Source organism: Amblyomma mixtum, chromosome 1 (assembly GCF_055824585.1).
Source record: "Amblyomma mixtum isolate Tamu chromosome 1, ASM5582458v1, whole genome shotgun sequence".
In the NCBI taxonomy this organism is placed as follows: domain Eukaryota; kingdom Metazoa; phylum Arthropoda; class Arachnida; order Ixodida; family Ixodidae; genus Amblyomma; species Amblyomma mixtum.
The window spans coordinates 202,582,312-202,595,472 of record NC_143012.1 but is presented as its reverse complement, the minus strand read 5'-3'; positions in this window follow the sequence as shown (position 1 = coordinate 202,595,472).

Sequence of the window (13,161 nt, the reverse complement as noted above, 5' to 3'; positions counted from 1 at the left end):
TCACTCTTCGCTGAAACGTCATTTCGAGCCCCAGATTGTTCCACGGTAGCTTGAAGTGTAATGCAAATATGTTTACGCGGACAACCCATTTGTCAGAATTTAAATATACTTCAGACGGATTAATTGCGTATTTACGAAAGTGCACTTTAAATAGATGGCCAGCACCAAAATGCGATCCCGAAACACGATTTTGAGCATTAGATTGTTTAACGACAGCTTGTAGTGCGCTGCAAGCATGCTAATGCGGACTGCCAATTTGCTAGAATTTCAGTGTTCTTTGGACGAATTAATTGCGTATGTACGGAAGTACACTTCAAATACATTGACGACACGCAAATGCCATTTCCCGAAACGCGATTTCGAGCACTCGACTGTTCAACGGCAGCTAGAAGTGTGCAAAGACGTTTAAAAGGACTGCTCGTTTCTTAGAATTGAAGTATATTTCGGATGAATTATTTTCATATTTACGAAAGTTCACTTTTAATACATTGACAAGATGCTAAAACTACATACATATACGTTTACAAGGGCTGCCCGTTTTCTAGAATTGAAGTATACTTTCGATGAATTAATTTCATATTTCCGAAAATACACTTTTAATACACTGACAAGATGCTAAAACTGCATACATATTTTTTCACGTATTTGAAAAGTGCTCGAAGTATGCTTTAAGTGAGGTATTTTTGGCACATTTTAAAAATATATTTCGAATACCAAGCATGAAATTTCAGGAACGTATTTCCTACATATTTTTAGTGCATTCATGAATACAAAATATGTTTAAAATACAATTTAAATGGCCCACCGTATATTCCAAACGTATTAGTTTTTGCTAAGGGGTCAGAAGTATTTGTAGCTTAAGAGCTTTGCTCATTGTAACACAGGGTGCCTCAACCAGTAACCAACATGCGTTTACTGTCCCGTGCTTTGAATATCACACAGATTGCCTAGCTCCAGCGTATTTAGTTATGCTGTAAGAATGGTTTGAAGAAAACACAAGGCCAGGATTTCCATTCCAAAGAAAGTATAGCCATTGTGCGTGTCAATTCGCCAGAGGGATGGCTAGGAAGGGAGTAGAGTGTGTTACGTAAGGAGCTCGTTTAGCGCCGTGGACCGGTTTTGCGCAGGGAGGCAGGCCTTCGCGGCAAGGCCCCACAGCAACCAGGCATGTTTCTCATCAGTTTGATGGAACTCGGAGCGCGCCGAATTTTGCCTGCTTAGGTATAAACCCTTTCATTGCGAAAAATCTTTGTTGATTCTGTACGCGGCTCTACGTGGTTGATTCTGTATATTGATTACCCGGGCCGGCAGGATGCCTACCCCTTGTCCCCTGCGAAGATACTGTGATATTAAAGTTTGTCGTAAATGTCGCTGAAGCCTCCTTCACTTCCACAATACCAGCGTACGGGTGCCGTATACTATAAGAATCAGTTTTCATTACCGGACGATTTGTTCCTTTGGAAATGGCCACTGTTGCTCGGTGACGCTTTCGCGACTTTCAAGCTTCCGTGGAAAGCAACCTCACTATTGGCTCTTTGCCAAACAGGCCTGATTATATTTTATTCAATAGTGACTTCCGGTCGCCAACCAGCCAGTCGAATGGCTGCTTTCTTATGAAGCTTCAAAGGAGCGGTGGCGTAAGCGAACAATAATGATCAATGCAAGAGGATAAAATCAATTCGAAATGAAAAATAGATGATTAATCGCTATACCATATGGCTCAGAAGCTGAACCGACGAAACAGTTCGCTTAGGAACCGGCTAACCTTGTCGCGTAGAAAAAGTGACGTATGGGTGTCACAAAATTCGCCGCAATTTTGGAAACAAAGAAGCAAAAACAGCGCCGCGCGGACGCGTCTCGCCGGCGCGAGCCAAACGGGGGAGGAGGAAAGTCCCGCGGAGCGTCTAGCCTGTGTGCGTGTCTCTCTCTCCCCTCCACCACCACTCATCGCCACGGCGTGCGCCGAGGGAATGAGTCATCCACGCCGATTTGTCTAGAACGTACGAGTCGTTTCTACTGTTAATCGGGGGAAGAGGGGTAAGCCTTGCGAGCGCTAAGACATGTCCCCCTCCTCTGCACTCGGACGTCGGCGACGGCGCCACGCTAGAACACGCTGGAACCTTCGCGAAACGACTCCTGACTTTAACCAATGAGGACGCGCGGCCGGCGAGAGAAAGGAAGGGAAACTACACGGGAGATGCTGCGTGTATGTGCGCGCCTACTTTGGCGCGTGGAACAAACAGACGTGAGAGCGAGCCTATAAAAGAAGGACGTTGACCGCTGCCAAGTCAGATAGAGTGAATCTGTCCTCGCTTCGGCGAGCGCGGCTTCGGCCGCTTATCTGATTTTTTCAGCAGCGTCCGCTCCGGCGGACGCAGTTGTTGCTGCGACGCGCGTCTTTTCTTTCCTTTTTCTCTCTTTCCTCTGATCTTTTCACTCTCCTCTGTCTGTACAAGGCAGCGGTGGTGGCTCGGCTTGAGCCAGTAAGCAGGCCCGTGCAATTTCCTTTTCATTCTTCTCTCAGTCACAACAACAACAACAACAAGTCAGTACGGACCGCCGTTTAAGCTTCATCGAAGCGCGCCCGTTCGACTGCCGGGAAAACACCACTCGGCCAGCATCGGACCAACGAGGCAATGGTCGCCAGTCTGCGGGACGGCATCGTCGTGGAACTCTGGTCGTCGGACTGCCGCAGTGCCCGGTGAACAAATTGTGTTTTGTTTGTTTACCTCTCTCTCTTGGGTTAGTGCACTTTAGGTGCAATATTGCCTTAGTATTGTATTCTCTCTCGAGTTTAACTTTGCGCGAGTTGTATTGTTCTTTTAATCACTTTGTTTGTGTCTGTACTAGTGATTGTGAAATCCTCTGTATCGTCTCTTGGCTGTATAAACTTTGTTTTGTTTAGTGAACCTTTGGCTCCGACCCATTCTCTGGCTTGCGACCAGCGAAAGCTGGGCACCGAACGCCCAAAAACCTCTTGTCACTTGGTAGCTGGTCTTCGCTGAGTTTGCCACGCTGAGTCGAGGGCATCTCCTTCGAGTCCGAGACCGCTGCCCCCACACGCTCTAAGGGTGTCTGGGAGCTTCTCGCTAAAAGTGCGCGAAGTGTGGGTGACAATGGGCGTGGGTGGGGTCCATGTTGTGGGTGGACGAGGGATAGATTTCAGCCAGCCGGCCGTCGCTTGAGCTTTCTTATGCGTTCGCTTGAGGGATGTCGCGCATTTTAAACTTGACAGGTAGCCTATGGAACAGCAGAAGTTTCCTTGCTTTCATTTTAAAGTGACTCGATGCAGTACAGGCGCTGAAAGGCTGAATACTTGAGCTGCTAGTTGAGCTCAGTAGAGTTACGAGTTGGGCGATGGAGTTGGTTAACCACAGCAGAAGATTCGGGCGCTCTGTTTCCTTTGATATCCTGAAATTGCGCCTCATGTCCAGTATTCTTGTCCAAAACATTTTGGATACTGGGGTTTGGGAACGTACTGGGGGCAATGGTTCATTCTTCCAATGCGTAGCAAAAACTTTCTTACCAAGTATTTCCATCGATCGCAACGAGTAGTTAAGACTGCGATAGAAAACCGATGGGGAAGGATTCTGACGGGAAGAAAAATGATAAAAACAAAAAAATGCAAGCCTGCCGACAGGACCTCTGCAAATATATTGGTTGTTACAGTAAAATCTGACACTATATGAAAAATCTGCGTTGATTCTCTTTCCCGTAGAAAAAGGCTTTTGTCCACGATTGCTTGATATGTAAAAGCGTCGTCAGAAATGTCGCCTCCATCTAAATGAGCTGGTTCCTCCCATTTTATGCTTCATATGCGCTCTGATGAGTGATCGTCAACGGCCTCCGACTGTATGTAATGATTCCTTCAACATACGCGATTTTGATTTTAGGCAACATTTCAGGCTGTCGAAGGGACTAGTACGCCGGCTGTCTGCCGAGCTACAAGAGAAACTCGGGCCGAGCTGACGAGAGACGAATCTCATCTACGTCCTTCGGTTTTTGCAACCTTTCGCTTCCGGGTCGGTGTTAGCTGGAGGACCACGAACACTGCTCGACCTGAGCGTTCTGACGTTTGGCTTCTGCATGCGATACGTACAGAAAAGATTAGAGAATGTGCTGCTGAGAAGGTGCACTTCCAACTGCGATTGTCACCATGTGCACTTGTTAACGGAAGAACGGTTACGAAAGCACTGTTATTGTGCTCTTAGCATCACAAATGCTTCGTCGTGCTGTACGTCTTAGGTATATTTCTTCAATAACTTTCACGCTTGTGCTGAGGTGGTCCTGGAATGACACACGCCGCTCAACTTATCAGTGATCTCTTGCTAGAGCTCCACCTTATTGGTCAGGTGTTATAGTACCAATGAAGTCTTCCCATTGTAACGGTACTGCTTTATAGTGAGCCAAATTTTCTTTTTGTGCTAAGTTAACCAAAATACAGATTTACTATGCATTTGGGCAGGTGTAATAGGCCCCCGCTGTCTTGCGCTCAACTTCGCCTGTCTCACAAAGGGCGTGTAGTAAAGTTCATCTCAGTAATGTGATAGAAGCAGGTTCAGCACGCCTTTCGCTACAACAAGCATTTTGAATTGCCTTCAGCATCGTTCAGCGAGCAAACCGATTGCAGCATATATCATGAGTATGCTAAGTAGCGCATATGATGGCCAGCTATGCGTAGTGGACAAAGAGATGTGATTCGTTGATGGTACTAGATCTCTACTGCCAGCGTTACTTTATGCATTCTCTTAAGCTCATCTGTTTCTTTTTCTCCTTAGTTGAGGGCACATGTTCTATAATCTTCATAAAAATATTTAGTACACGCATGAACTAAATATTCGCCTCTTTGCTCCGCGTCTGTGAGCAAGTACCGCTTTTCTACAGTGCGTATTCAACAACTAGCCCAACCCGCAACTTTGCTCCTTAGTGAACGCAACTGTGAGTTCACACCGGCGCAGCAAGGCCTTCGCACCGCTGTCACCACCACCGAATCGCAGGCAAACAAAAGCAACAAAAGTTCTGCAATTCCATAGGCTTCCCGCGGAAGTTCAAAATATGCGGGTGCCGCTTCTCCCCCTCATCCATCTGCGATCTTCGCCCCACCCACTCTTTTGTCAAAATGGCCTCAAGGGGTGGGGGGAAGCAGGTAAGAAAGAGAACTTTTTGATTGGTTTAGCCTCCTCGGATCGTATTGCATAAGGATGAATTGATAATTTTTGCTTTTAACATTCCTTGGGTCTATCATACTACTATTGTTCGATGACGATGCTGCGGCTTTCGAGCGTCAGTGAGAAGCTACCTAACGATTGGCTCGTTGGTGACCGCACGTCAGTATGTGGTACGATATGATAAGGCCGAGTCACCAATGACCGAAAGGTGAGGTCACTTCTCACAGATGTTTGAATGCCGCGGCAACGTCTTCGAACAAGAGAAACCAGCTGCAGAGGACCAAACTCAATCGAAATGAAAAATGGATCCTTCTAGAATACGACCCGAAGTCAAAAGGACAATTTTACCTAGTGTGCATGCTATCTTGTGTGGGCACTATGAGTTCGCTCATGCTGCTTGCTTCCCTTTCTCACTCCAAGTTTGCAATCTCTGGCTGTGGCAATTTGCCGCCCACAAAATCCCAAGCGATAGCACTAAGTATTCGGCACAGAATATGATATTTGAAGAAATCTTTCAGAGCAAGAAACAAGGGCAGTATGCTTACCATCGCCCATCCCACCCTCTGGTATATCGTTTGACACCACTGGTTCCACATGACTTCTGCCACAAGCTCTACTCCAGATACCATGGGCCCAGAAAGTTGTCCGCTGCACATTTTTAGCAATGTGACCCGTCGTGCTGGTAGTGGCTCCCATTGGCGTTAGCCGGTGTCGCATTACATATACGACCTCGTATTGGGCAACAAAAAGGGGCAAAAATTTCCTAAGGACGCAGAAAGTAGCCACGACAGATAGAAATCCGAATCCTACACGTCGGACCGTCGCAGTGTTCGTCAGGAGATAAAGTGACGAAGGAAGCGCAAGCGTGCTAGCTCAAGAAAGGAATCAATAAAAGGAACACTGAAGAAGAAAGAACGGGAAAATCCAGCGCAGGAATGATCCGCGCAAGAGAAATCCTCTTCGTAAGAGACGTGCGGAAGTAAGCAGACAGCTGTGAGAACCTGGATGAAATGGCAGTAAGTGGCCAAAGCGAAGCAGGAACGCCGAAGGGAGGAAGGAAAAGCCAAAAAAGAACACGCGAGAACAAGGTGTAAAGGATTTCTGCTAAACACCGCGTAAGGCAGACTGTAGACATGTTCCTCGTGCTGATCGGCTCATTGCTTTAGTTGTTTTTCTGCTGCACTGCCGAATTCGGGCATGCGACCAAGAGTATGGTCACACTGGTCCTTATTGTGAGCCTCTGCGTTATGATGCAAGTGCCTTGGAACGTGTCCATTGTCTTGTTTGCAGGTGCATACCACCCCGAATCCTTGTTGCATGCATGGGATATGGGGGAATTTCCCAAAGGGAAAGGGCAGAGGCCAACGTTGACAGAATAAAAGAGTCACGTTGGAAAGAGAACCCCGCGTGCTCCCAAATTCTAGAATAGGGCCAGTCTGTTAAGCGTGAACTCAGTCGGCCGAATGTGGAAACATAGACGCAAGCATGCCTGCAATTTATATGCCCCTCGTTTGGAGTGTTGTGGAAATGTGTTGCCGAATTGCGGCTTGTTTTTAAGTGCATTGTGAACATTGCATTTATGCATGTGAAAACATCATTGCAGTGATGTATGTATTTTGGCATTCACGATTGACTTTGAGAGCGCATGCATGTGCCCGCGAATTTTGTGTTTTATGAATATTGTTGACCAATATTCCTAAAGGAAGGGAGAGTGTCACAAAATTCAGCTCATTTAAAAAAAAAGAAACAAAAACAGCGCCGAGCAGACGCCTCTTGCCGGCGCGCGTTGTAAAACAGGGGAGAAGGAAACCCCGGAGAGTGACTAGCCTTGTGTGTGTGGCTGCCACTCCACGAACGTTCGCCGACGCGACGCGTGCGGGGATTGCGTCAGCTATGACGTCGAACCGTCTCGAATGTCGGAGATGTTTCTACTCGATGTTGGTGGAGAGGGCGTAGCCTTGCGTGTGCTAAGGGATGACCCCTCCCTCTTTACTCGGCGGCGGTGCCGCACCCGAAAAATCTGGAAGCAACTCGAAGCCAGTCCAGGCGTTCGACCAATGGGGACGCGCACCCGGCGCGAGAAGGAGACTGCACAGCCGATACCATATGTATGTGTGCTCCTGCCTTGGCGCGAAGAACAGACAGACGTGGAGCAAGCCTATATAAGAAGGACGTTGGCCGCTGTCGACTAGCTGAGCCACCGTTTAAGCGCCAGAGAAGCGGGCCCGCTCGACTCCCGGGACAACACCACTCGCCCAACCACGGTCCAACGAGGCAGCGCGCGCCAGTCTGCGGGACGACACCGTCGTGAACCCTTGGTCGTCGGACTGTCACAGTGCCTGGTGAACAAATTGTGTTTTGTTTGTTTGCCTCTCTCGTGTAAGTGAACTCTAGGTGCAATATCTGTTTTGTGTTGCAGTCTGTCTCGAGTGTAGCTTTGTACCAGCTGCATTATTTTCTTAACCACTTTGTATGTGCTTGTACTAGTGATTGTGAAATCCTCTTTATCGTCTTATTGATGTATAAGGTTTGTTCTGTTTATGAACCTTTGGCTGTGACCCATTCTCTGGCTTGCGACAGCTGAAAGCTGGGCACAGAACGGTCATAAACCTCTTGTCACTTGTTAGCTGGTCTCCACTGAGCTAGCCACGCTGAGTCTAGGGCATCTCCTTTGTGCCCGATACCGCTACCCCCCACGCTTTAAGGGTGTCTGGGAACGCACGCTAAAGTGCGAGAAGTGGTGACAGCCGTGATGAACGTGAAGTCGTCCGCATTTGCCGATTACAGCCATACTACAATCTGTCCCCACTTCGCCACATAAAGGTATCCAAATGGCTCTATTTTCTATGCGAAAGCACTAATCCGAACGTTCAGAGCATCGTAAAAGATTCTCTTGCCAATATTTGTGCAACAGATTGCAAAACATTTATTTCGTCAAAACGGCCACAATGCTGATGATCCGTGCTCGATGGCTATGAGTTCAAGGCTGACAGCCACCCAAGTAGCCCATTCAACGAACTTGGTTTGAACGCCCAAATCTGAGATGACCAACACGGCCTACTATTGCTCGAGAGCAAGAAATTTCATAGCGGGAATACGTGTACTTAGGGAAGGTAGCGGCTGCTAATCCGGATCATGACAGGGAAAAAACTAAAAGAATAAAAATGGGGTGGAGCGCATATGGCAGGATCCCTCAGATTATGATTGACAGTATGCTAATATCTCTCAAGAGAAAAGTAAATAACATCTGTATCTTACCAGTACTGACCTACGGGGCAGAAGCATGGAGGCTAACGAAAAGGGTTCACCTTTAAGGGCTATAGACACTAAATATTTCTTTTGTGATTACTTCTTTTAATCGATGCGTTAAAGAGACGCAAATTAACAACATCGTAGTAAAATAAACAGGATGAAATGGGCTTGGGCGGGGCATGTAAAGTGAAGAGTGAAGAGTGGATTCCAGTGAAGAGTGGATTCCAAGAGAAGGGAAGCGTAGCAGGGGGTTCCAGAAAGTGATGTGGGCGGATGAGATTAATATGTTTGCGGGGATACGGTGGCTGTAGGTGGCAAAGAACAGGACTAATAGGAGATACATGGCAGAGACCTTTGCCCTCTCAGGCTGATGATGAAAATGAGGAGGAGAAATTTTTATTAGAGATTCCGATGGCACCTCCTCTTTAGAGTTTCACAATATGGCATCGTAAGGGGCTGTTTCGCCGCTTAGTGTGCATACTGGGTCGTAATAAGTGAGGTAGAATTTTTATAGTAAGGAGTCATGAAGTATTGCGTCTGGAGTCGCCTGCATGTGCTCTCCTGCTCCTTAACTAAGGTTTTTATCTGGAGGGGAAGATGTTTTTTTTCTGTTTAAAATGATTTGCAATGTCGTGATATGATGCTAGGCCTTTCTTCGAGAAACTCTAAGGAAGTACCGCGACCCCCCCCCCCCCCCCCCCCCTCGGCTAATGAATACTCGTGCTTTGATTTGTTCCGCTTCATTACCAGGGTTCCCCGAGTGGGCCGATGCCCATATCTACTCAATAGTGCTATTTAAGCTTTTTTGTTTGGCTCCATATGTTCATCGCTTCCTCAGAAATCCTGCCCCTAGCATAATGGCGTTTGGCGGATTTAGAATCGCATGATACAGTATCACCGCTGGCGTTAATCGTGGCCTCTTCTGCCGTTCTGAGATCTGGTTTTAGCCGAAGAATCAAAAGAAAAAAAAACAAGAAAAACCAAATCAACCACAACCACTGGAAGCCGAACCCACGGCGGACCAAGTATACATATAGATGAGAGCCGAAGGCTTACAACCAAGCCATCTTTATAAACGAATTCTTGAGGCACATTATGCCGCCCAATCCATGCTTTCATTCCCGGAAACACTTGCGAATCAACCAAATCTACTTGAAAAAGGAAACAGATTACTTAACCTCTCTTCCCTTTGCATTCGTGCAAGGCGATGCCGTCAACAGCGCAGGTCGAATCGTTATTGAAGGGATATCGGGGGATCACACAAGTGACGCTGACCTGTGCAAACAGAACATAAGTAAGGTACGGCAACACTCGTGCGGCTCCACAGTATGCGTTTCGAAAACTATAATGAAAAGAAAACAAACGCCTTCACTTTCCTGCAGGATAGCTGACAGCGCGGTTTTTAAAAAGCAAAACTTCCATACATTTTGCCGCCACCAGACTGAAGAATCAAAAGGGCACCGAAGTCCCTTAGTCGTCTGTAACCAGATGCTACGCGAGCGCCACCATGAAACCCCTAAACACTCAAAGGCATCTGATCCCTTTGGAGGAGATGCACACAGGTAGGGGGCATGCATTCAACAACAGCACCTGCTTTTCTTTCCATGGGTTCTATGGGACCGTACCCCAACGGGAAGATATTATTTTGTCAGCAAGATTAGACAACCTGACAGCTGTCACACAGCCTCAGTTGAAAGCAGAACCAATCGCTGCTCGCCGCAGCACTGGTAAGACACTTGATCCATGAAGACGTTTGCTAACATCTTGAACAGAATGTACGGAGGCTCGCAGGTGCAATAGGGCCGACGCGGACGAAATTTCTTAAGCTGAAAACAGATGACTGCCCTATCAGTGGCTGCAGCAGCCTAACCTGCAACGTCTTCAGGAGTAACATCTTGCGGATGCTTATTGTGAACTCACACGAAATTGGCTTGATGGGTAGAGCGTAGTCCTTGAGAACGCATCTCCATGAAAAGAAATTCAGGGGGCCACTTTGTTTACTTAAAGTGCGGTGAGGCTAAAGCCTTAAGCGCAGTGTTGCTGCTTGCGTCGCTCATGTTTTCGCCTCTAGGAGTCGAACGCGACAGCGTCTTGCAACGCTGCCAGGGAGTCCACAGAACGCCATCGCCCGTTCGGCTCTACGCCTTGCTCGACTATAAACTGGTTTTTGATGAAAGGAAACGTATCTGTCTCGCATATCACGGTGGACATCTGAACCTCGCCCTATGGGAAGGGAGGAAGATGAGAGTGAACGAAGACACCGTATTAGCTAGAGCGCCTTTGTTCATGGATGGGAGTGAACGAAGACGTTCTATTAGCTAGGCGCGCCTTTGTTTATTCCAAACCATCGAGCTGGAATAGCGGAGTGGCTAGCGAGCTCGTCTCGCACTCCTGAGACCCAGGTTCGATTCCCCAACTCGACCAATTTCCTACTCGGTTTTATTTATTTATTTGGTCTGACTAGAATGGTTACTTACGCTAATTGGGCTTTGCCATTGTTCTAAAGCCATCCATCATGCCGTGTCACTCACCTGCAAGTGATGGAACTCTAAAATGTTCGACACAATGTCTATGAATTGTCTAGAAACGTCTAACCTTTGGTGATGGTTAATGATAGTAAGCATGACTTGCACATTTCGTGGTAAAAAGTTAATGTATGGTTAGTGATAGTTAACGTGACCTTAACAAGTACACGTATTAATTAGTGTTAGCTAAGGTACAGGCGCAGTGCACAGTCCCGCATGCCACTTATTAATTATTACTAATTACAAATTAGTCAGTTCGTCATAAAGTACAATGATATAATCACGAAATCCCTTTATATCATGTTCCGATGTCTTTCGATTGCACCCGATTAAGTATGTATTGGCTATTCATTGGCCTATGCCCGTATGAGGCATGCGTCCAAAACGCGGACACATTTGCTAACAAGTCTTGGTCACGACTGTATGAGGCATTAAAGGCTTCCGCCTTAAATATGCTGAATGCAGATAGAACCCAAGAATGGCTCCTTTATGACCCATTACAGACAAGGAACTTCTACAGCCAGCATACGCGATTGTTTTTCAATTTGTTGTCTGTCTACTTGGCAATCATTTTCAGTTTTAGTGCGACAGGTTTTACTTTTTGGACTTCTTCTGCTGAAATGGACATCCGATTGAGTTCAATTGGCATTACGCTAAAAATGTTTGTGGGCGTAATTTTTGGTCTGACCGCACACAGCTTGTTTCGCTCTCAGTGTGCTGTAATGTAGCCTCTCTTCTCACCAGAAAGCGGTGAGGCTCACATTTCTATGGAAGGTGGCACATTTTATTCCCCTCATATTCTCTGCTATTCTTTACTTCACTGTCATGGGCGCCTTTAGGAAGTCGCAAAACGGCCAGTGGCAATCGGCACAGCTTCGTGTATTACAGAGTTTTCTTCGTGGTACCTGCGTGCAACTTGACAATCAAATTCTTACTTACGTTCAGACCTGCCTAAAGAGCGATAGAAGGAGCTGTGTGTTAATCAATTACAGTAGGCACCATTATCAGGACGCTAGGCTCTAGAGCGGACAAACTTCACATATTGCCCCATCTGTAGCTTGCTGCTAAAATAATTTCCCCTCAAGAGCGTGAAGCGGCAACATTTCTTACCATACCATAAGCCCAATAATACCATATGCATGGTTGATGCAATAGTTATAAGAATATTTATTCGGCTACGAAGAATTAGGCGTTTAGACTTCTCTTTTTCAAATTGACAATACCTTGCCCAGGAATAGGTGTAGCAGCTTAACACGATGCATTGGTCTACTTGGGACTCTAAAAGCAACACTCCGGTTTTACACACAAATTTGCTGCCAGCAGTACACCCATCTTCGGCTTAATGTCAGCAGCCCACATTGCTCATATTGCCCAGGTACTTACAAAAAAAATGGCTGTGGCTTAATTTAGTTATGCCTGGTTGTATGTAGCGATAGGTACGGTTATTTTTATTGTTTAGCTTGGTTATCTCTACGGTTAGGTCTTTATTGTTTAGCTCGGTACTTCTCAATGTTTAGGTTTTGCTGTCTCCGCAGCTCGTTGCTTCCTCCTGGTTTCATTCTGTCGTTGATCCTCGGCCCCGGCACGAGATGCCGAACTAGACGAAGAACCATCCTCATCTGAGTGCACTGCCTCACTGCTTCGTACTTACGACGCTTCTCGAGGCGTGCGGTTCGTTCTTCCTCCGTCACCTCGGCTTGCTGCCTCATCTTTCTCTCGTTCCGACGACGAAGCCTGACTCCTTTCAGTCTCTTCACTCACTTTCCATATCTGCCTACGAATCCCACCGAGCCGCCCCTTCTATATATAAGATGCAACGCCGGCCCCTCCTCAGTTGTTGCAAGGCGGTTACACCGGTTCCTCCTTTGATGTCACGCCAGATGGCGCGACGAGCGACGCTGCCAGTTGCTGCTGTTGCTGTGCAGCGTCCCAGCTCACGGTGTGGCCACCGGCCACAGCGAAAAGGTGAGAATACGACCAATGTAACTCTCGCTACAAAACTGACTCCGTGTGCTTATATCAGAATAACTTGAAACATTAGTTCAATATGCTCGGCGCTGTTAATACACAGGGGGCAAGTGGGCCAGCGGCTGCCCCTGAAATACCCCCATCGCAGTCACGACAGCAACACGTCGGCAAGTTCAATTTAGGCGTCCCCACTAGAACCTGCATCGTTTTGATGTCAGTATTCCAGGGACTAACCCGGATCAGAAACA